Here is a 22193-nt window from a genome sequence, read left to right as displayed (position 1 = left end):
ACGCTGATAGGGTTCTACTGTTATTTGATTTTTTGAAATTTATGATTATAGTTCGGCACATTTGAGTAACATTCTGCGGTGTTTCATTCTCTTCTATAAAAATGTACAGGAAGTCCTAAAAGTTCTTGATCGAAATTATACGTTAGCCGTAGAATCCTAAACGGAACAGTTTGAGATAAGGAACTTAAGTTGGAGATCAATATTTATTTTTCTGAAATAAATAACTGTAGTTCATAGCAGCTGTTCCAAATTATGTCTGTGAGTTTCAGTGCATACTTTACAACAGCGCGTAAGATTTTAATGCTGTCTCTCAAATACTCCTATTTCCTCTAATACAATAAGTCACATATCTGGCACACTTGGTTTACGATACAATACAAATACTGCTCCAGCTGTATTCCGTTCTCCGTATACTTCGACTTGTGAATTTCTCTTGCAACTTGATGGGTACTTATGATGAATCATACGATACAACACAGTCTCTACAGATTCTGCTGTGCGAACAAGTGTTGGTTGAGAATTGAGGCCAACTCTCTGTACCTTTAACGATCAAGTTCCTGGTAAGCTTATATAGCCGGTGATAAAACATTTGCGGTTAGAATGACACCTGGTGCAAACTTTTTACCTGTAAATTCCCTCGGCAATCTAAACGCTGCATGCTGCTGAACCACATATAAAGTTGCTGTGATGGTGGTGGGTAATTGTCCTTCTTCGACTAACAATCTACATCTACACTTACATCCAACACTCGGCAAACTACCTTGCAGTATGTGGAGGAGGATCTTTCTGGTACCATAATCATTTACCCCTTCGCAGTGTAGTACGAGCGTAGAATGTCTACATCTACATCTACATTTATACTCCGCAAGCCACCCAACGGTGTGTGGCGGAGGGCACTTTACGTGCCACTGTCATTACCTCCCTTTCCTGTTCCAGTCGCGTATGGTTCGCGGGAAGAACGACTGTCTGAAAGCCTCCGTGCGCGCTCTAATCTCTCTAATTTTACATTCGTGATCTCCTCGGGAGGTATAAGTAGGGGGAAGCAATATATTCGATACCTCATCCAGAAACGCACCCTCTCGAAACCTGGCGAGCAAGCTACACCGCGATGCAGAGCGCCTCTCTTGCAGAGTCTGCCACTTGAGTTTATTAAACATCTCCGTAACGCTATCACGGTTACCAAATAACCCTGTGACGAACCCGCCGCTCTTCTTTGGATCTTCTCTATCTCCTCCGTCAAACCGATCTCGTACGGATCCCACACTGATGAGCAATACTCAAGTATAGGTCGAACGAGTGTTTTGTAAGCCACCTCCTTTGTTCATGGACTACATTTTCTAAGCACTCTCCCAATGAATCTCAACCTGGTACCCGCCTTACCAACAATTAATTTTATATGATCATTCCACTTCAAATCGTTCCGCATGCATACTCCCAGATATTTTACAGAAGTAACTGCTACCAGTGTTTGTTCCGCTATCATATAATCATACAATAAAGGATCCTTCTTTCTATGTATTCGCAGTACGTTACATTTGTCTATGTTAAGGGTCCGTTGCCACTCCCTGCACCAAGTGCCTATCCGCTGCAGATCTTCCTGCATTTCGCTACAATTTTCTAATGCTGCAACTTCTCTGTATACTACAGCATCATCCGCGAAAAGCCGCATGGAACTTCCGACACTATGGCTGACCATAAACCTCCGAATGGGCTCTAATTTCTCTTGATTTTTCTCGTTTTGGTCTTTTCGTGAGACGTGAGTGAGATGAAGTAAGACGATGCCGGACTCTTGATGGATTGTAGACTTTAGCAAACAGAAAAACAAATTCTTCCGTGAAGCACAACCCCTATTTTGTAGCATCTGGAAATGAAGATTGTTGAGCATTCCCGAAACGATCTCGCGCTCAGTACTATACCATCCCATGATGAAAAGTACCGCTCTCCGTTGGAGCCTCTATATCTCTTCGATTGATCCACCAGGTAAACAATATCCAACAATCCGTGGAACGAGTGTTTTTTCCTGGGTGGATTATATTTTCCTTGAAATTCGCCCAAGGAATTTCAGTGTGACATTTGCTTTTCCTACAATTAGTTCTATGTAGTCAGTCTACCTGATGTCTTCCGGACGACTACTCTTACGTAAGTTACTGTTTCCAGTGGTTTACCACAAGAAGTGTAATCGAACAGTAAAACATATCTTCGAAGGTAATATGTTATGCACAAGTGCAACGCGGACGATAAGCAGCTGAGACAATGCATAGAAGCCTATGAAATGTGGTGCTCCAGAGGAATGTTGATGATTAGGAGGATACTAATGAGGAAGAAATGGAGAGAAAAGAAATTTGTAACATAATTTGATAAAAAAAAGTGGTCAGTTGGTAGGACATATTCTGAAGCAGCAAGGAATCACCAATTTAGTAGTTGAGTGAAGACTACCGCGTAAAAACCGCAGGGGAAGGCCAAGAGACGAATACGGCAAGTGAGTCCAAACCTATGTAGGTTGCAGTAGTTGTTCGGAGATGGAGGCTAGCACTAGCTAGAGTAGCGTGGAGAGCTGCATCAAACCAGTCTTCGGACTGAAGAACACAACAACAACAACACGTAATACTTATTTACGTTCAGGGTCAACTAACATTATCTGCAGCAATCACTGATGCTATGCATGTATCCCTGTTTCCGCTACAGTCTTCTGACGCTGCGATCTTGCTGTAAACAGCATCGTTTGCGAAAAGTGTCATTATTTATACACCGAAGAGCCAAAGAAACTGATACACCTGCCTAAAATCCTGTAGGACCCCAGTGAACACGCAGAAGTACCGCAACACGACGTGGCATGGACTCGAAGGAGTGCTGGAGGGAAATGACACCGTGAATCCTGCAGCAGGGCAGTCTAAAAATAAGCAAGAGTACGTTGTTTGGGGGAGGGGGGGGGGGGGGGTGGAGACCTTTACTGAACATTACGTTGCAAGGCATCCCAGATATGTTCAATAATGTTCATGTCTGGGGAGTTTGTTGGCCTATAGCAGTACTCAGAAGAGTATTGCTGGAGCTACTCTATAGCAATTATCGATGGCTGGGCTGTCGCATTGTCCTGCCGGATTTGCCGTAGTTCGTCGGAATGCACAATGGTCATGAAAGGATGCAGATAATCAGACTTACGTACGTGTCACCTGTCAGAATAGTATCTAGACGTATCAGGGGTCCCATATCACTCCAACTACAAACGCTCCACACCATTACAGAACCTCCACCAGCTTGAACAGTCCCCTGTTGACATGCAGAGTCCATGGATTCATCAGGTTGTCTCCGTACCCGTACACATCCATCCGCTCAATACATTTTGAAACGATACTTGTCCGTCCAGGCAACATGTTTCCAGTCGTCAACAGTCAAATGTCGGTGTTGACTGGCCCAGGCGATGGGTACAGCTTTGTGTCGTGGTGTCATCAAGGGTAGACGAGTGGGCCATCGCCCACCGGCTTCGAAAGAACATATTGACGATGTATCGTTCAATGGTGCGCATGCTGACACTTGTCGATGGCCGAGCACAGAAATCTGGAGCAATTTGCGTAATGGTTACCCTTGCGACACGTTGAAGGATTCTCATCAGTCTCGTTCTTGCAGGATTTTTTCCCGGTTGCAGCGATGCTGGAGATTTGATGTTTTATCAGCTTCGTGATATTCACAGTAGACTTGCGAAATGGTCGTACGGGGAAAAACCTCACTTCATCGCTCCCTCGGAGATATTGTGTGCAATCAGTCGTGTATCGACTATAACGCCACTTTCAAACTCACTTAAATCTTGATAGCTTGTCATTGTAGCAGCAGTAATCGTTCAAACAACTACGCCACACGTCTTACATAGGAGTTGCCGACCGTAGCGCCATATTCTGCATTTTTACATACCTCTGCATTTGAATACGCACCCCTAAACCACTTTCTTTGGCGATTCAGTGTATATGATGTACCGGCTCTATAACACTTTGGGAATTCCTGAAATCACATTTAATCTGTCGATTTCGTCCCATTGAGAACAAAACGTTAATTTCTGTCTGCTAAGATGTCCTGAATCCAGTCACAAACCTGCCAAATACATTTGTAAGCTTATGTTCTACTCACTATATGAAGTTTTGGAGCTGTGTCCAATGCCTTTCAGAAGTCATTGATGATGGCATCATCGCTGAACATTGACAGACCTCACTGAGGAAGCATCAAGGAAGATTCTGAAATATTTTTCAAGGTAGGGCCACCAATTTCGAGGGCGAGAGCATTTGTTATCGAAAATATTCGTAGTTTACATGTACTGTTCATTCAAGGAAGGAAGGATGATCAGTATTTAACTTGTCGCGGAGAATGGAATCATGATAGACGAACGATGAGCAGGGAAATCGGCCGTATTATTTTCAAAGACACCACCTGCGCATTTGCTTTGCGCGATTTAGGGAAACCTCTGAAACCTAAACCGTTTAGCTGAAAGGGGATTTGACTTTGGTTCTGTCGAATGTGGGTCCAGCGTCTTTCCGCTACCCAGTGTCACAGGTCAATTAAGAATTTTTACCGTCTAAGGTACTCATTTCTGACCATCCGTTTCTTATTTCAAAACAGTTTAGGGTGCCCTATTGTCTACTGCCACAAAGGCGAATGTGGACACTCCAGGCTGATTATTGATTTCAAAAATAAAATATCATATCTACATAACACTGGGTCGGTCTACGACACAAATTTTGAATTTTTATTCCCAACTACATTCCAGCGAGTTCCCCTTAATGGGGCTGGTAATGAAGATATCTATTGACTTCGATTAAGCATAGTTTAAACTTTTCCTAGCTTACAAAACACAATCTATATGATTTATTAAGGTATATAAAAGGTTATACTTTCCTCGGCTACAGCAGTTTCAGCGGAAATAGGGACACTGGCGCGACTGCCTACATGAAAGTTTTATAGGTGCAACAGGGCCAACCACTTCCGCTACTAACGAACCGCGTGTGAAGCATCTAGTGATTATTTATGTGAACGAGCGACAGCAGATAACAGAGGATGTGAGCCTGCAGCGTTTGCAGCATGTTGCAGCTCGGTACACTGTTTTTCTTTTGCTGCGTTTCCGGCGTCGCTGGGGCGCTGGCAAGTCCTGTGTTGATACGAGTTGCGTAATGAGACACAGATGTCATCTGTCATTAAAGAGTTTCCAGGTCGTGAACATGGTGCTCACAAACTACCCATTCCGCGCCGTGGCAGTTTCTTGAAAGGCAAAGCTACGAGAATACTGTCCCTAAAAGGACTTCTCTAGAATCTGTTGTTGGAATTTTATTACTTAGTTTCTTCTAGTAATTCTCTGCCCTGTAACTGACGATATTAACAGGTAATTGTCCGTTGTTCATGCTAAGGAATAGGTTTTGTTACTTACAATGTAATGATGTAATGACAACAGCCTTAGTTGTGTTAGTGAGGTACTGCGAATCAGTGGTACTGCTTGGACTCAGACCATACTGTCAGGCAAGAGATGTAATTTTCTGGCTCTTACCCGGCTGTATTACTAAAAATCGGTGACCGACATGGCCCATTTTCCTTTATGCTGTTGCTTTTTGGAACTGGCTGAAGAAACGGGAAATATCTGCGTGTGTTGTGATGACTTAGGGTGCTCACATGTCGTCTGATTTTGAGGATAAGCAAGAGGGTTTACTTCGCTGACAGAAAAGAGGATTAAGGAAATCAATGGACTTTGTCTAAAATGAAAGATAATGTAATGACCTAACGAGGAGCCGTTATCTACATTATGAGGCGTTCGTGATTAATTTTGAGTGATTTCAGTTTTGTTGGCGTTGTTGCAGTTTACATTTCAAACAACACCCCATACTTAGGATTTCTGAAAGATGTCTAAAGTATAATGGTTTCACAGATTTTGAATTCTGCGCTAATGGTCATTGCTGGCACCTTTAATAGTGAAAATGCCTAAAAGAAGCAGGTAACACCCTTCTGTTGAAGAATCACTTTTAATCTTATAAGTGGATAAATTTTGAAGTCAACATATGTTTTTGGACAGTGTCCGCCTTTAGCAAAACACAATTTTGTTTTTTAACTCAAACATGTTTCACTGCAGTTGCAGCGTCTTCAGTGGGCTTTTATTTTATGGCTATCTATAGTATTTGTATCGTATCTATTCTCTATAGCTATTTGTCTAATTGTCTGTAATTCATTGTTATAGTTGTCTTCAGTGAGTGAAGTTATGTTCAGTCTGTGTAGCATATATTGGAAGCCGGCTACTTCATGCGCAAGTAGTTGATAGAATGTTTGTGAATGGCGGTGCTGGTGTCACAGTAAACAGTGACAGTGACAGCTCAATATATAGTATTTCGCAGTGAAGCGGATGAGGAAAAAAGAAAACGCAACACAACCTACCACATAGAATTAATAAATTTCAGGCATAGCCATAACAATTTTCAAATCGCAATTTTTGCTTAAATAATTTGTCTACTTTAAGGTGTAACTAGTTGCAGAAGCAAAACAGTCACTGTAGAAACATAATACATCATGAAAACCCCACCATGTGGTAAAAAGGTATGAATTCATAATTTTATGTGTTTTTCAAATATCTGCAATTACGATTTAAAAACTAATATTTACATGTATACAAACAGTACAGAACATTCTTTGTCTTTAACAGCAATAAAATAAAAGCCCACGGAAGATGCTGCTACTCCAGTGGAACATGTTTGGGCTAAAAAACAAAATTGTGTTTAGCTAAAGGCGGACCCTATCCAAAAACGTAAGTATTGTTAAAGCAAACACGGGAAAAAAGAGCTTCAACCTCGAGATGATTATCTGAAGTCACGTTTATTAGAGTGATTCATAACAGAGAAAGTTGGTACCATTTTAACTGTGTGTTAACTGTGGGCGACCCCGTTCGGCAGTAACTTTAATTGTTTGGTATATCTCCGGGTTTATTCTGATTTTACAAATGTTTCGCAACGGTTAATCTCGTTCAAAACTGTACCGTAACTTCATGGGACTGTTTTCAGGTTTCAGTAGATCTGGAAAGCAATATTATCAATGTAAAGACCAATATTTAACCTTGCTTGTTTGTCCTTGTAGTTGTATATATTTTGGGTCTAATATCGAGCCCTGTGACACTTATCAGGTTTATAGCACAAACGAAGTAACCTTTAATTGACTGATGGAGTCACCATATGGTAAGCATCTTACTGTCAAACGGAAGTATCAGACCTTATAAATGTTTATCTAATCATACTGCATCATGATCGACTGAAAACTACAGTTTCACATTACCGATTTCAGCAATTTATTGCTATCTTCAGATGTGATTAATCCCCGCTAAAAGTTTCGTTATGGAATATAAAAATTTAGTGTAGACACTCTGAGTAGCATCAATGCATTACACATCATATTGTCACTTAGCGAAAGGGCCTTTGCAGACGAAATGTGAAATTGCAGTTATTCGGCGATCTTGACGTGATATTTATTATCTACGCATCTTTGTTTTGTGAGAAAGTCTCAGAACACGGGATTCCTACACTTACAGGACGGTCAGTCTGACTTTTAGAACGGTAAGGGTAGCTGTTATGACGTTGCGACTGATAATGGAGGCAAGACTTGAGGAAATTAAGACACAATCAGAGATTTGTCGACCTGCGAGAAGCGTGGGTCAATGTAAAATCGTGTCAAATGGTCGAAAAACGGAGAAAAATCGGTATAAGTCAAAAGTAAACAAAATATACAGTATGTAGAAGAACCAAGACATAAGAAGAAGAAGAAGAATGGAAGATCAAAAACAAAGTGCTCGTATTAGATAGGGTATAGGACAGCGATGCTGTCTTTCGCTCCTACTGTTCAACAGGAACACCAAAGAAGTAACGTTGCACGTAAAAGATAGCTTCAGTATTGGAATTAAAATTCAGGGTGAAAGGATACCAATGGTAAGAATCGCTGATGACGTTATCCTCAGTGAAAGTGAGGAGTTATGAGACGTGTCAGACTGAACAGTCTAATAAGTGCAGATCGTGGGTTCGGAGAAAACCGGAAAAGGACAAGAGTAACGAGAAGTAGCAGAAATAAGAACAGCGAGAAACTTATCAAAACTGAGGATTGCGAACTACGCGAAGGTAATCATTTCTGCTATCTTTGAAGCAAAATAACCGATGACCGATGAATTAAGGAGAACGTAAGAAGCAATTAGCACAGGTAAAACCTTGCAAAGAGAAGTCCGATAGTATTCAACATCGGATTTAATCTGAGGAAAAAGTTTCTGAGAGTGTATGTGTAGAGCACAGCGTTGTATGTTGGTGAATCGCAGACAGTGGTAAAACTGGAGGAGAAGACAATCGAAGCGTTCCAGATACGATCCTAGAGAAGAATGTTGAAAATTGGGTGGACTGATAAGGTAAGAATTGAGGAAGTTCTCTGCAGAATCGGTGAAAAAAAAAGTTTTATATGGACACAAATAAGGAGGGATAGTATGATTGAATGTGATTTAGAATACCAGGATACTATGGTACTAGAGGGTGCTAGAGTGAGCTGTAGAGGGTAAAAACAGTAGAGGAAAACGAAGATTGGAATACATCCATCAAATAATGGAGGACTTAGGTTGCATGTGCTACTTTGAGATGAAAAGGTTGGCACATGAGAGTAATACCTGACACCTCTCATCAAACCATTCTGAAGACTGATGAACTTTATTTTTTAAAAAAAAAAAAAAAAAAAAAAGAAGAAGAAGAAGAAGAAGAAAGAAAGCCCTTAATTGCAATAGCACTCGCCTGTCACGAATTACACAGAAAGTTTTTGTAAACAGCAACAGTGTCTCAACACTATCTTACATGCATTCTAAAGACAACTCACACTGCAATGCATTCTCAGTAAACTCTTATTAAACAACCATGTGATACATTAGGAACGAGAATAATATAGACTTGTGGGCCCCCTAGAACGAAGCAGATAACTTCTTGGAAGAAAGTAAGATGCTCGCCATTCTAACACAGACGCAAGATTGAATATTCGCCCCGACTGCCGTGCGGTTTTCGTAACTGCGCCTCCCAACGCACACCACCGTAGTGGTAAGTCCATCCGCTAAAACAGGAAGGAACGGAGGCAGTTTGTGGAAGCAGCACGTGGTCTGCAGGGCCCGAGGTCACTGGAACATGCTGTAATCCCTCGCTGTACAGAGCATAACCGAGAGCGGCAGAGAGAATTTACTCTACACTGAGAGAGGCAAAGAAGCAAGAGCCTGCAGCGCTTGCCGTCTGCCTCCAATGCCAGAGTGGCGGACCCTGACCTTTGCGTAGCCCTGCGTCCTGGCGCGGTAAAACGTTCTTGCAGCGAGTCGCGGTTGCAGGCAAGAGAGAGGGACAGAGAGGCAGCGCTAAAGCTGCAAGCCCGGCCTGCGGGCGGGGAGTGCCGGCGCGGCATTCCTCGCTGATGACAGCCGCCGCCTGTCCGCCTGCATACGCGATGGGCGGCTGGAGGCGGCGGAGGCGTCGCTGCCAGCGCTGACCTCCACATGCCGCCACCAACAGGCGAATCGGGTTGCTTTCCAGCCTTCCGAAATGAGATATTCCCGTGTTTTCCTGTATTGGTACAGCGAATTCTAGGATGTTAGAAAGAATTCAGCCTAGTCTTTTCCGCGAACTAGTCGACCGGACGTTAAACCATTATCTTCGTTTAGCTTTTTCTTTTCGTCATTAGCTTTCTGACTGGTTTGACGTGGTCCGCCTAGAATTCCTCTCTTGTGCGAACCTCTCCTTTTCGACATGTTTTCCTATATTGGCACCGCGAATTCAAGGATGATAGAAAGAATTCAGCCGATTCCTTTCCGTGAACTTGTCGACGGAACGTTAAATCATTATCTTCGTTTAGCTTTTTTTCTTTTTGTCATCAGTCTCCTGACTGGTTTGAGGTGGTCCGCCTCGAATTCCTCTCTTATGTGAACCTCTCTTTTTCGACGTAGCACTTGCACCCTACGAGCTCAATTATTTGTTGATTTTGTTCCAATCTCTTCCTCCATATAACTGTATTGTATTGCATTGTATGTTAACCGGGGACCTAGAGGAGATGCTCCGTCCCCGCCGCAGCCGCGGTGGTCCACAACCCCACGACGACTACCGCAGTCCACTTCACCCCTCCGCCGTCCCATACCGAACCCAGGGTTATTGTGCGGTTCGGCCCCCGGTGGACCCCCCTGGGAACGTCTCACACCAGATGAGTGTAACCCCTGTGTTTGCGTGGTAGAGTAATGGTGGTGTAAGCGTACGTGGAGAACTTGTTTGCGCAGCAATCGCCGACATAGTGTAACTAAGGCGGAATAAGGGGAACCAGCCCGCATACGCCGAGACAGATGGAAAACCGCCTGAAAACCATCAACAGACTGGCCGGTTCACCGAACCTCAACACAAATCCGACGTGCGGATTCGTGCCGGGGACCAGGCGCTGCTCCCGCCCGGAAAGCTGTGCGTTCCTCCACAGTAACTCTTAACAGTATTATTCAAAACTTGTGTGGAATGACATGGGGAGATTTAGCAGACACCTTGCGCACATCATCCATTGCACTGGTCTTTTCAGCAGCCGAGTATTGAGCCCCGGTGTGTTTAACAGTTGCCACACGAACTTGATCGACGTCCACACTATGCGGTGAATAACTGGGGTAATCCGACAAACACCGATGCATTGGCTTCCTCTGCTCAGCAGCATGTAAACACCTGCAATCCGCAGAAGCGAAGCCTTGCTTAGGAAATATCGGAAGCTACAGGAGAACCTGGAATTACCCATACAGGAAGACATACCAGGTTTACGACAAAATACACTCCGTTCAAGAAACTCACCATTACGGCAGGCAGAAGAGCTAGATGCCAGTAATACCGAGGTGAGACACGTTTGGGACCAGAACTTATTGAAAATCCTGAAGATTGTGAGTCCTTCCGAAAGTATAGCTGTGATACTACTCGCCCAGAACTCGGCAGGAAACTGTGGATCAAATTTAACAGAGCTCGCACTGAGCATGGACGATGCGCAGACTCTCTTTACAAATTGGGTGCTATAGACTCTCCGGATTGTGACTGTGGGGCTCCTAACCAGACATTAGAGATGTATATCCCTTGCGTTCCTGCCAGGGGAGTTGGGACGACCTCAAGGAAGCTGATGATACGGCTCTTACATCGATTAGAAACCTAGATATTGATGTTTAGTTAGTTTTATTTCTAGTTTTGTATTTTCATATTCCTGTTATATATAGTATTACTAATCTTATATACCTGTAATTTTAAGCTGCCTGTGAGCCATACGAATAAACAAATACATAAAGCCACAGTTTTGACCCACTCTAGCTATCTCTAGTACCATGGAAGTTATTCCTTATTTCTTAAAACATGTCCTATTTTTGTGTCCCTTCTTCTTATTAGCATTTTCCATATTTTCCTTTCTTCAATGATTCGGAGTACAGTCTCCTAATTTCTTACTGAGATCCAAATGGCTCTGAGCACTATGGGACTTAATATCTGAGATCCTCGGTCCCCTAGAACTTAGAACTACTTAAACCTAACTAACCTAAGGACATCACACACATCCATTCCGGAGGCAGGATTCGGACCTGCGACCGTAGCGGTCACGCGGTTCGAGACTGAAGCGCCTAGAACCGCTCGGCCACAACGGCCGGCTCACTGAGATCTGGCGCACGATTTATCATTCACGCTTGTAGCGAGTAAGTGATCTTTGGTCTTGGTCGATAGGTGGCATATTCAGTGATTGTCACTTAGGTGCAGGCGGAAGACGCATGGATATTGACGCATGCATGAGCAGTGCTCTTAGAGTGGAGACAAAGGGTAGTGCTTTGGTCGGCAAGCAGCGTGGGGGTCATGTTCTCAGCAAGAAAGCTCAGCCGTGTTTTCGAGTTTGGCCTAGCGCAGGACAGAGCAGCGCAGCGTGGAGTGCATATGATACCCTGCTGTAAGCAACAGGGATCAGTCTCCCGTCAAGAGGTGTGAATTCTTCGGGAGGGTTCGCCAGGCGGATTCGAACCTGCGACCGTAGCAGCAGCGCGGTTCCAGGCTGAAGCGCCTAGAACCGCTCGGCCACACCGGCCGGCTACTAGGCATATCGCAGTGTTATAGGTGCTCGTCTTATTTGGTCATAATTGAATCTTCCGTTGCAGTTGTACAAATTTTTTATTACTGACGTCTTACATACCCCAGTTTCTGAGTCTCAGCCTCATCTACAGGTGCAACTGTAAATTAGAATTGAAGCGATATGTCTGAACAATAAGATCTATGAGTAAGCTACCAATAATACGAAAACAAGTAACGTCAAAAAATATATAGACAATAAAGAACATACCTAAAATCCGCACATGTCGAAATTAAGTTAAAAGGCAGCACATACGCCGTGCACGACTCGCACCTCCGTTGGCACTATACATCATCGCAGGTGATGTTCCGCAGACGTTCGCCAAACCCAAACCCTCCCATCGGATTCCCACAGGGTGTAGAGTGGTTCTTCGTTCCAAAACATCCACTCATCCACTGTCCAGTGGCACGACTCTTTACCCCACCTGAAGCTTCACTTGTCACTGGCTACAGAAAAGTGTCGCTTAGGAGGAGCTGCTCGACCGTTGTAGCCCATTATTTTGAACTGCCTACGTACAACCTTTGTGCTAGCTGGGCCACTGGTAGCACTTTGGAACTCACGAATCACTCGTACCGCTGATTTCGTACCTTGCAGTGACTAACCTACGTTAGAAGTCACTTGAGCTGTCGTGACAAACCCATCTCGCTGTCACTGATTTTATACTGACAACACAATACTCCCCATCTCTTTTTATACTGACCGTTCATCCTCTTGTTGGTTCTAGGGATCAGTTCGTCATTACATAGTAAACCTTGTTGAAGAATCGATTACTTTTAGTCATATCCGAGGCGCCACATTCACTGTGGTGTGCAAGATGTTACCGTCGTGTTAAGACTCGGACGGGTAGAGACGACAGTCGGTATGGGTTGAAGAGTGGTCTCTGGTTGCTGACAGCCAGTACCGCTGCGCCCGCAGCCAGAAAAGAGAAGCGCAGTGGCGTGAAGACGAGGCGGGCACAAAAGGGTGCGGCTGAAGAGTCCATGTTGTGCCACGGAAGGGACGTGGATTGACTGTCGCCATCTCGAAAGAGGCAGACGGAAGTGGTTATCGACCACGGTGGACATATATCGACCTTTGGAACTTTTGAGATTTCGCAACAGTTCGTACCGAGGAATCCATGTTAAAGTTCCGGCAATGAAAGTGGTGATGTTTAGAGCACGGCAGAACTGTGTTACGAACGTGTTCCGTTCCTGTTAGAAGCATGACGGGCTACTGAGAACGCCTTTGACTTTAGGAAAAAGGTGTTGCGACGAACTAATCGTTTCATTTATACAGCTTTCGGTTTAATGACGTTTTGAGACACGGTGAGCTGACTTGTACCTTGCGATACATTGCTAAAGGTACCTTGTTGACGTCCAGGTCAGTCAGAGATGGCATGAGTGATTTGGGAAGCAGATGAACCAAACGAATGGATAGATGTTTTGTAATTACTTGCTGTCCCGGGTAGAATATGATAAAAGTAGCGTGACATGTAAAAGGAAAATATAAGAGCTTTGTATGTATGATTCTTACAACAGTGAAGTTTCCTAAAGTTACTGATGCTTCTTTCAAAGATCGGCTGTTGACATAGAAACAGTCGAGGTGGTCTTGTATGTAGGAGGAAAAGCGTAACAATTTTCAAAGAGCAAATGATGTATGTTTTTAATGAAAGCTATCTTATTTAACTAATTTATATTTTATGTCCACTGCTCGTGGTCTCAGGGTGGCGTTCTCACTTCCCGAGCACGGGGTCCTGGGTTCGATTCGGCGGGATCAGGGATTTTCACCTGCCCCGAGATCACTGGGTGTTGTTGTGCCGTCTTCATCATCATCATCATTCATCCCCATTACGCTCGGAGGAAGACAACGGCAAACCACCTCCATTAGAACCTTGCCTAGTGCAGCAGTGCGGGTCTCCCCAATCGTTCCCCTATGCTCTGTCAAGAAGCATGGGTCTTCATTTCCATTCCACCTCAATTTATGATCTGTGAGTTATTTCATTTTAATTTTAGAAGTTTGGAAATGTTGAACAGTTAAGGTGGTAACGAACATTGTAAGCTTTTTTATATCAATTCTTTTTAATTTGTAGTTTTAAGTTTCAAACTTATATCTGCACTATTATCACCACTATTAACATTAAAATAAAAGTGGTTGCATATGCCCTTTCATTAATGTTGAGAAGATTTCTGAAATTAAATTTATATCAAGAGTATCAGTTACCTCGTTAGACCACGATGTGACTGTTCACCCGATGCTGCTTTGCGTGATGGGCTACTGAGTGTCAGTAAAATGTTGACGTTTCTTTTGGCTTTCAGTATACTACTAGTTCCCTCCCTCCACTCACCCCAAGTTCCTGTCTCTACCTGATCGCACAGGGGTGTTCGAATACTTTTGACCAGATAACGGCCGCGCGGGGTAGCCGTGCAGTCTACGGCGCTTTGGCACGGTTCGCGCGGCTGCCCCCTTCGGAGGTTCGAGTCCTCCCTTGGGCATAGGTGTGTGTGTTGTCCCTAGCGTAAGTTAGTTTGAGTTAGTTTAAATAGTGTGTAAGCCTAGGGACCGGTGACGTGAGCAGTTTGGTCCCATAGAACTTACCACAAATTTCAATTTACCAGATAACGGCGGAGTTTACACCGCCTTGTCTTTCATCGGTAGCACATTTCTCGTATACTTCTGCAAAAAGTGTCAACACAACAATGAGTCGCGTTATAGCACTGTACTCGTTTTATCAAGAGCATCAGACTGTCGTTGAAAAAAACGATACGTCTCGTGAAAATTCTCATTTTTTGTTCTGTCTCAGTTGCACATTTTTAATTATATGACATGTTTCGATCACTGAGGATCGCCTTCAGATCTAACACAAAGGGAAACCAAAGACGTGCCGTCTAATATTCTACAATAAGTACATTGAACATAAATGTGGAATTTTCCTAAGTAGACAGAGGGAGGCGGCACACTCGGGAGGACGACGACTCAAAACCGCGTCCGGCCATCCTGATTTAGGTTTTGCGTGATTTCCCTAAATCGCTCAAGGAAAATGCCGGGATAGTTCCTTTAAAAGGGCACGGCCGATTTCCTTCCCCAGCCTTGACACAATCCGGGCCTGTGATCCGTCACTAACGACCTCGATGTCAACGGGACGTTAAACATAATCTCCCTTCCTTCCTGCCAAAGTACACTGATGGACAAAATTAAAGCAACAAACTGCTGTTTACACGTCCTGTATCTAATTCACGGTATGATCATACAAACTATCAAGGGATGTCAGTACGTTCGCTTTCTACACGGAATATGGCATTTAAGTCAACGGGAAACCGTTTCGGAGTAATGTTTGCTGGGAAGTCCCACATCCACAGTTGCTGCGTGCTTTCAGAAACGGTGCAGTGTGACACAGAGTAGACGCCTACCAGACTCTCTACGTCGGAACAGTGGAAGCAGAACAATCGCAAACTCGTGGTAACCGATGGCTGAACGTGAATTGTTCTGTTGTTTCTCGGATGTGGTAACATTTTAGAGAGACCGAAAGTGTATCACGAAGACCAGAGCAGGGCTGACCACGTGTAGCATTAGAGAGGACCTTTGTGTGGCTCTAAGGGCACGACGATACCCCCTTAGTACTGCGTAGCAACTGGCATCTGTCCACGCAGCAACCACTGGACGTGTTGTATCGAAGGAAATTGGATCAAAGCAAACGGCGTAGAGAAAGCATCGACAGAGTCGCCTTTACTGCAGCTGTATGTGTGCCCCCGACACGATTTCACAACAGGGAACATCTAGAGTGGAGTAGTGAACATGCCACTTGAAGAGTCGAACAGAGGGCCAATTTTCTTTTCACAGATGACTCCCCATACGGTCTGGAGACGGATTCGTATCTCGAGGGAATGTGGAACACGATTTCGAAACTTGAACATTGTGGAAAGAGATCGATATCGAGGTGGATCGCTAATGGTGCGGGCAGGGATTATGTTGATCACTCGAACATCTCTTCATGAAATTGTATGGGTGATTCGAAAAGGTTTCACTGCTGACAGCTATCGTGACGAGGTCCTGAAGCCTCATGTTGCGAGGTGCTGTGCGCCCAAACTTCGCATTGATGGACGATAGGGCTCCACCTTATAGAGAACGAGTGGTTTATGTTTTCTTGGAAACGAAAGATACTGCACGCATGGCGTTGCCTATTCTCTCTCCCGATCTGATTCCCATAGAACATGTGTGGGATGAACTATGGATTCGGTTTTGCATAACGTCAGCATCCATCAATCGCTCCCCAAGACTTGCGAGCAGCTCCCCGGGAGGCCGAGCGGTTCTAGGCGCTACAGTCTGGAACCGCGCGACCGCTACGGTCGCAGGTACGAATCCTGCCTCGGGCGTGGATGTGTGTCATGTCCTTAGGTTAGTTAGGTTTAAGTACTTCTAAGTTCTAGGGGACTGATGACCTCAGAAGCTAAATCCCATAGTGCTCAGAGCCATTTTAACCATTTGAAGAATGGGCGTTATTGCCTCAACATGACATTGTTGGCGTTATTCACAGCATGCTCTGACGTTGTCAGACCTGTATTGCCGCCCATAGTGAACACATTAACCAGCTGTCGGAATGTGTATGTAAATCTGTTAAGTTGGAAAAAATGAAGAACATTTTCGTCTAAGCTTGTGCATGTTGCAGCTGTTTTCGTTGTGTATTCTCTGCATTGTTTCTATTTTGCTATCATCTGCTTAGCTGTTTTGTGGCAAAATGAACCTTGTAAAATTTTCGTTTGTTGCTTTAATTTTGGAGACCAGTGTAGTTGCGTCTGTAACACGTCTATTCACAAACTCATATCAGAGTCCTGTGTTTTGCGACTGCTGTCAACACATCGGCCAATATGACTTAAGAGTATCAGCCACAAAAATGACGTGCACCTACGCATACTATCATTTGCCCAAATCCTCGTTTCGACATCGTCGGCAGTTCACGGAAAAAATGGTTCAAATGGGTCTAAGGACTATGGGACTTAACATCTGAGTTCATCAGTCCTCTAGACTTACAACTACTTAAACCTAACTAACCTAAGGAAATCACACACATCCATGTCCGAGGCAGGAGTCGAACCTGCGACAGCAGCAGAGCGCGGTTCCAGACTGAAGCGCCTAGAACCGCTCGGCCACAACGGCCGGCGCAGTTCACGAAATAAAGGACACTCAAGATTCAGGTGATTCACCTGTACACAGAATGGGAGCGGAAGATACGTGCCAGACAGTTCTGCCCGCAGCCTCTCTGTAAATCCCCGCTGCATGAACGGGGCCGACAGCGCGTGATGGCTCGTCGCGGCTGTCCGGCGTCGCAAGGCGCTTCCGGGACGGGACGGCTTCCCAGCGAGGAGGCCAGAGCGCACGCGCGTACGTCCGAGCTGTCATTAGGCGCCTCCGAAGGCGATCGGCTCCGGCAATTGGAATTAATTTTGCCAGCAGCGGGGCGGAGGTCAGCCAGTCCACGGCCGAGGATGGGGTCACAGGGCAGCCGAGTCCCGAGGGAAATGACGCCGCGACGTCAGGGAGTCACGTCGCCACCGGCTGCCGCAACGCGACGCGACGCGCGCGAGGAGCAGCAAGGGGGGGGGGGGGGGCACCCCGAGACGTGAGGCGGGACCCACCAGGTGGGCGCTCTCACGCCGCCGGCTGGCATGTGGCCTGTGCAATCCAGTGTCCTTCCTGCACCCAGAAGATGCCTTCGCTGAAGGTGCAACAGTCAAGTGGCAGGAGCCGCTCGAAGTATCTCCCCAGTGGATAGTCTCCGACAATTTAGCACCACAACACACACCCACACACAGTGTGTGTGTGTGTGTGTGTGTGTGTGTGTGTGTGCGAGAGAGAGAGAGAGAGAGAGAGAGAGAGAGAGAGAGAGAGAGAGAGCGAATAGCTTAATACTAAAGGTACCAATAAGGTTTACTGTTACTAGAATGAAATTTACAGCGGAGTGCGCTGATATGAAACTTCCTGGCAGATTGAAACTGTGTGCCGGACCGAGACTCGAACTCGGGACCTTTGTCTTTCGCGGGCAAATGCTCTACCAACTGAGCCACCCAAGCACGACTCACGCCCCGTCCTCACAGCTTTACTTCTGCCAGTACCTTGTCTCCTTCCTTCCAAACTTTACAGAAGCTCTCCTGCGGTCTCGATCCGGCACACAGTTTTAATCTGCCAGGAAGTTTCATATCAGCGCACACTCCGCTGTAGAGTGAAAATTTCATTTTAGAAACATCCCCCAGGCTGTGGCTAAGCCATGTCTGTGCAATATCCTTTCTTTCAGGAGTGCTAGTTCTGCAAGGTTCGCAGTAGAGATTATGTAAAGTTTGGAAGGTAGGAGACGAGGTACTGGAAGAAGTAAAGCTGTGAGGACGGGACGTGAGTCGTGCTTGGGTAGCTCAGTTGGTAGAGCACTTGCCCGCGAAAGGCAAAGGTCCCGAGTTCGAGTCTCGGTCCGGCACACAGTTTTAATCTGCCAGGAAGTTTCAAGGTTTACTGTTACCAGTCAGTGTTTAATTCATTTCCACAATGCGTTTCAAACATTGACACCTCCATGATCAGGTAGATATATGTGCATTAATATGACGTGTGTGTTGCGTTACGGCTTTGGGGTGACCTGTGGGACTACATAGGTAACAGACACAAAAAATCCGTGTACTGCACATGCACTACACAGAAAACAAAACACTTTCCAGAACTTCGCTCTATAGAGGTCTTTGACAAGGAAAATGAAAATTTCAATGTAAATTTGCAAATAAATCATTGTGACCAAATGCGTCCGGCTACAACTGCGAGGGTCCTAGGAGAGACGTCTACAGACGTTAAAGTGACCTCTGGCGTACCACAGGGGAGTATTATGGGACAATTGCTTTTCAAAAAAAAAAAAAAAAAAAAAAAAATGGTTCAAATGGCTCTGAGCACTATGCGACTTAACTTCTGAGGTCATCAGTCGCCTAGAACTTAGAACTAATTAAGCCTAACTAACCTAAGGACATCACACACATCCGTGCCCGAGGCAGGATTCGAACCTGCGACCGGAGCGTTCGCTCGGTTCCAAACTGCAGCGCCTAGAACCGCACGGCCACTCCGGCCGGCCATTGCTTTTCACAATATCTATAAATGACCTAGTAGATAGTGTGGAAGTTCCATCAGGCTTTTCGCGGATGATGCTGTAGTATACAGAGAAGTTGCAGCATTAGAAAATTGCAGCAAAATGCAGGAAGATCTGCAGCGGATAGGCACTTGGTGCAGGGAGTACTATGGGACTTAACATCTGAGGTCATCAGTCCCCTAGAACTACTTAAACCTAACTAACCTAAGGACATCACACACATCCATGCCCGAGGCAGGATTCGAACCTGCGACCGTAGCAGTCGCGCGGTTCCGGACTGAAGCGCCTAGAACCGCTCGGCCAACCCGGCCGGCACAGGGAGTGGCAACTGACCCTTAACATAGACAAATGTAATGTATTGCGAATACATAGACAGAAGGATTATTGTATGATTATATGATAGCGGAACAAACGCTGGTAGCAGTTACTTCTGTAAAATATCTTGGAGTATGCGTGAGGAACGATTTGAAGTGGAATGATCATATACAATTAATTGTTGGTAAGGTAGGTGCCAGGTTGAGAATCATTGGGAGAGTCCTTAGAAAATGTAGTCCATCAACAAAGGAGATGGCTTACAAAACACTCGTTCGACCTATACTTGAGTATTGCTCATCAGTGTTGGATCCGTACGAGGTCGAGTTGACAGAGGAGATAGAGTAGATCCAAAGAAGAGCGGCGCGTTTCGTCACAGGGTTATTTGGTAAGCGTTACGGAGATGTTTAGCAAACTCAAGTGGCAGACTCTGCAAGAGAGGCGCTCTGCATCGCGGTGTAGCTTGCTGTCCAGGTATCGAGAGGGTGCGTTTCTGGATGAGGTATCGAATAAATTGCTTCCCCCTACTTATACCTCCCGAGGGGATCACGAATGTAAAGTTGGAGAGATTAGAGCGCGCACGGAGGCTTTCAGACAGTCGTTCTTCCCGCGAACCATACGCGACTGGAACAGGAAAGGGAGGTAATGACAGTGGCACGTAAAGTGCCCTCCGCCACACACCACTGGGTGGCTTGCGGAGTATAAATGTAGATGTAGGAGATGGTTCATGTTTTAACTATAACAGGTGAAATATTAGTTCACTTTATTACATCAATGAATGAAACGATTTTCCTTAACTTGAGACGGTTCTTTGCCACAGGAGAACGAAGAATACCTATCAGTGACTATGAAGGCATCACTTGATGCATATAATCACAAACTTTTCTCCTGAAGTACCACACATAACATCAACTTCACGTTCCACTCAGACTTCGACTTTGCAGAGCTCTTCCTAGCTTAGCTCTATATTGACCTAAGTAGGAGGGCGCTGCAGTGATGAGGTGGGGTGGGGGGGGGGGGGGGGACGAGCTCTTGATTAATACCTGCGAGCGAGACATCGCTAACGGCTGAAATATCAATATGCATTACCGACATTAGTGTTGCACCGCGATCTCTGAAAGATAGCACATAAACAACTAAAATAAATACCTCCAGTAGTCATAGGCACCTTTCTCTGACGTAATACATCACTTATAAGCTGTCACACTTCGTAAAAATGGTGTCTAGAAATTGGTGGGTGCAGACAACAGATATCAAAAACAGAAACACAGTTTCATAGTACAAATAAGATATATTTGTGACTGGTAACTGTAAACCCTGTTGTTTCATTTGACATCTGTAAGAGTCACGGTAAAATCTAACCTAAAATGTTCGCTTTTAAAGTATAGCTGAATACATCGTAAACAGTGATACTGTGTATTTCCGAGTAAACACTCATAGTCGTGACAACGTGTGAAGCACAAGAAGCAAGGAAAACCAAATACACTCCTGGAAATGGAAAAAAGAACACATTGACACCGGTGTGTCAGACCCACCATACTTGCTCCGGACACTGCGAGAGGGCTGTACAAGCAATGGTCACACGCACGGCACAGCGGACACACCAGGAACCGCGGTGTTGGCCGTCGAATGGCGCTAGCTGCGCAGCATTTGTGCACCGCCGCCGTCAGTGTCAGCCAGTTTGCCGTGGCATACGGAGCTCCATCGCAGTCTTTAACACTGGTAGCATGCCGCGACAGCGTGGACGTGAACCGTATGTGCAGTTGACGGACTTTGAGCGAGGGCGTATAGTGGGCATGCGGGAGGCCGGGTGGACGTACCGCCGAATTGCTCAACACGTGGGGCGTGAGGTCTCCACAGTACATCGATGTTGTCGCCAGTGGTCGGCGGAAGGTGCACGTGCCCGTCGACCTGGGACCGGACCGCAGCGACGCACGGATGCACGCCAAGACCGTAGGATCCTACGCAGTGCCGTAGGGGACCGCACCGCCACTTCCCAGCAAATTAGGGACACTGTTGCTCCTGGGGTATCGGCGAGGACCATTCGCAACCGTCTCCATGAAGCTGGGCTACGGTCCCGCACACCGTTAGGCCGTCTTCCGCTCACGCCCCAACATCGTGCAGCCCGCCTCCAGTGGTGTCGTGACAGGCGTGAATGGAGGGACGAATGGAGATGTGTCGTCTTCAGCGATGAGAGTCGCTTCTGCCTTGGTGCCAATGATGATCGTATGCGTGTTTGGCGCCGTGCAGGTGAGCGCCACAATCAGGACTGCATACGACCGAGGCACACAGGGCCAACACCCGGCATCATGCTGTGGGGAGCGATCTCCTACACTGGCCGTACACCACTGGTGATCGTCGAGGGGACACTGAATAGTGCACGGTACATCCAAACCGTCATCGAACCCATCGTTCTACCATTCCTAGACCGGCAAGGGAACTTGCTGTTCCAACAGGACAATGCACGTCCGCATGTATCCCGTGCCACCCAACGTGCTCTAGGAGGTGTAAGTCAACTACCCTGGCCAGCAAGATCTCCGGATCTGTCCCCCATTGAGCATGTTTGGGACTGGATGAAGCGTCGTCTCACGCGGTCTGCACGTCCAGCACGAACGCTGGTCCAACTGAGGCGCCAGGTGGAAATGGCATGGCAAGCCGTTCC

This window comes from Schistocerca americana, chromosome 2 (assembly GCF_021461395.2).
Source record: "Schistocerca americana isolate TAMUIC-IGC-003095 chromosome 2, iqSchAmer2.1, whole genome shotgun sequence".
In the NCBI taxonomy this organism is placed as follows: Eukaryota; Metazoa; Arthropoda; class Insecta; order Orthoptera; family Acrididae; genus Schistocerca; species Schistocerca americana.
Note: the sequence above shows the minus strand (reverse complement) of the source record.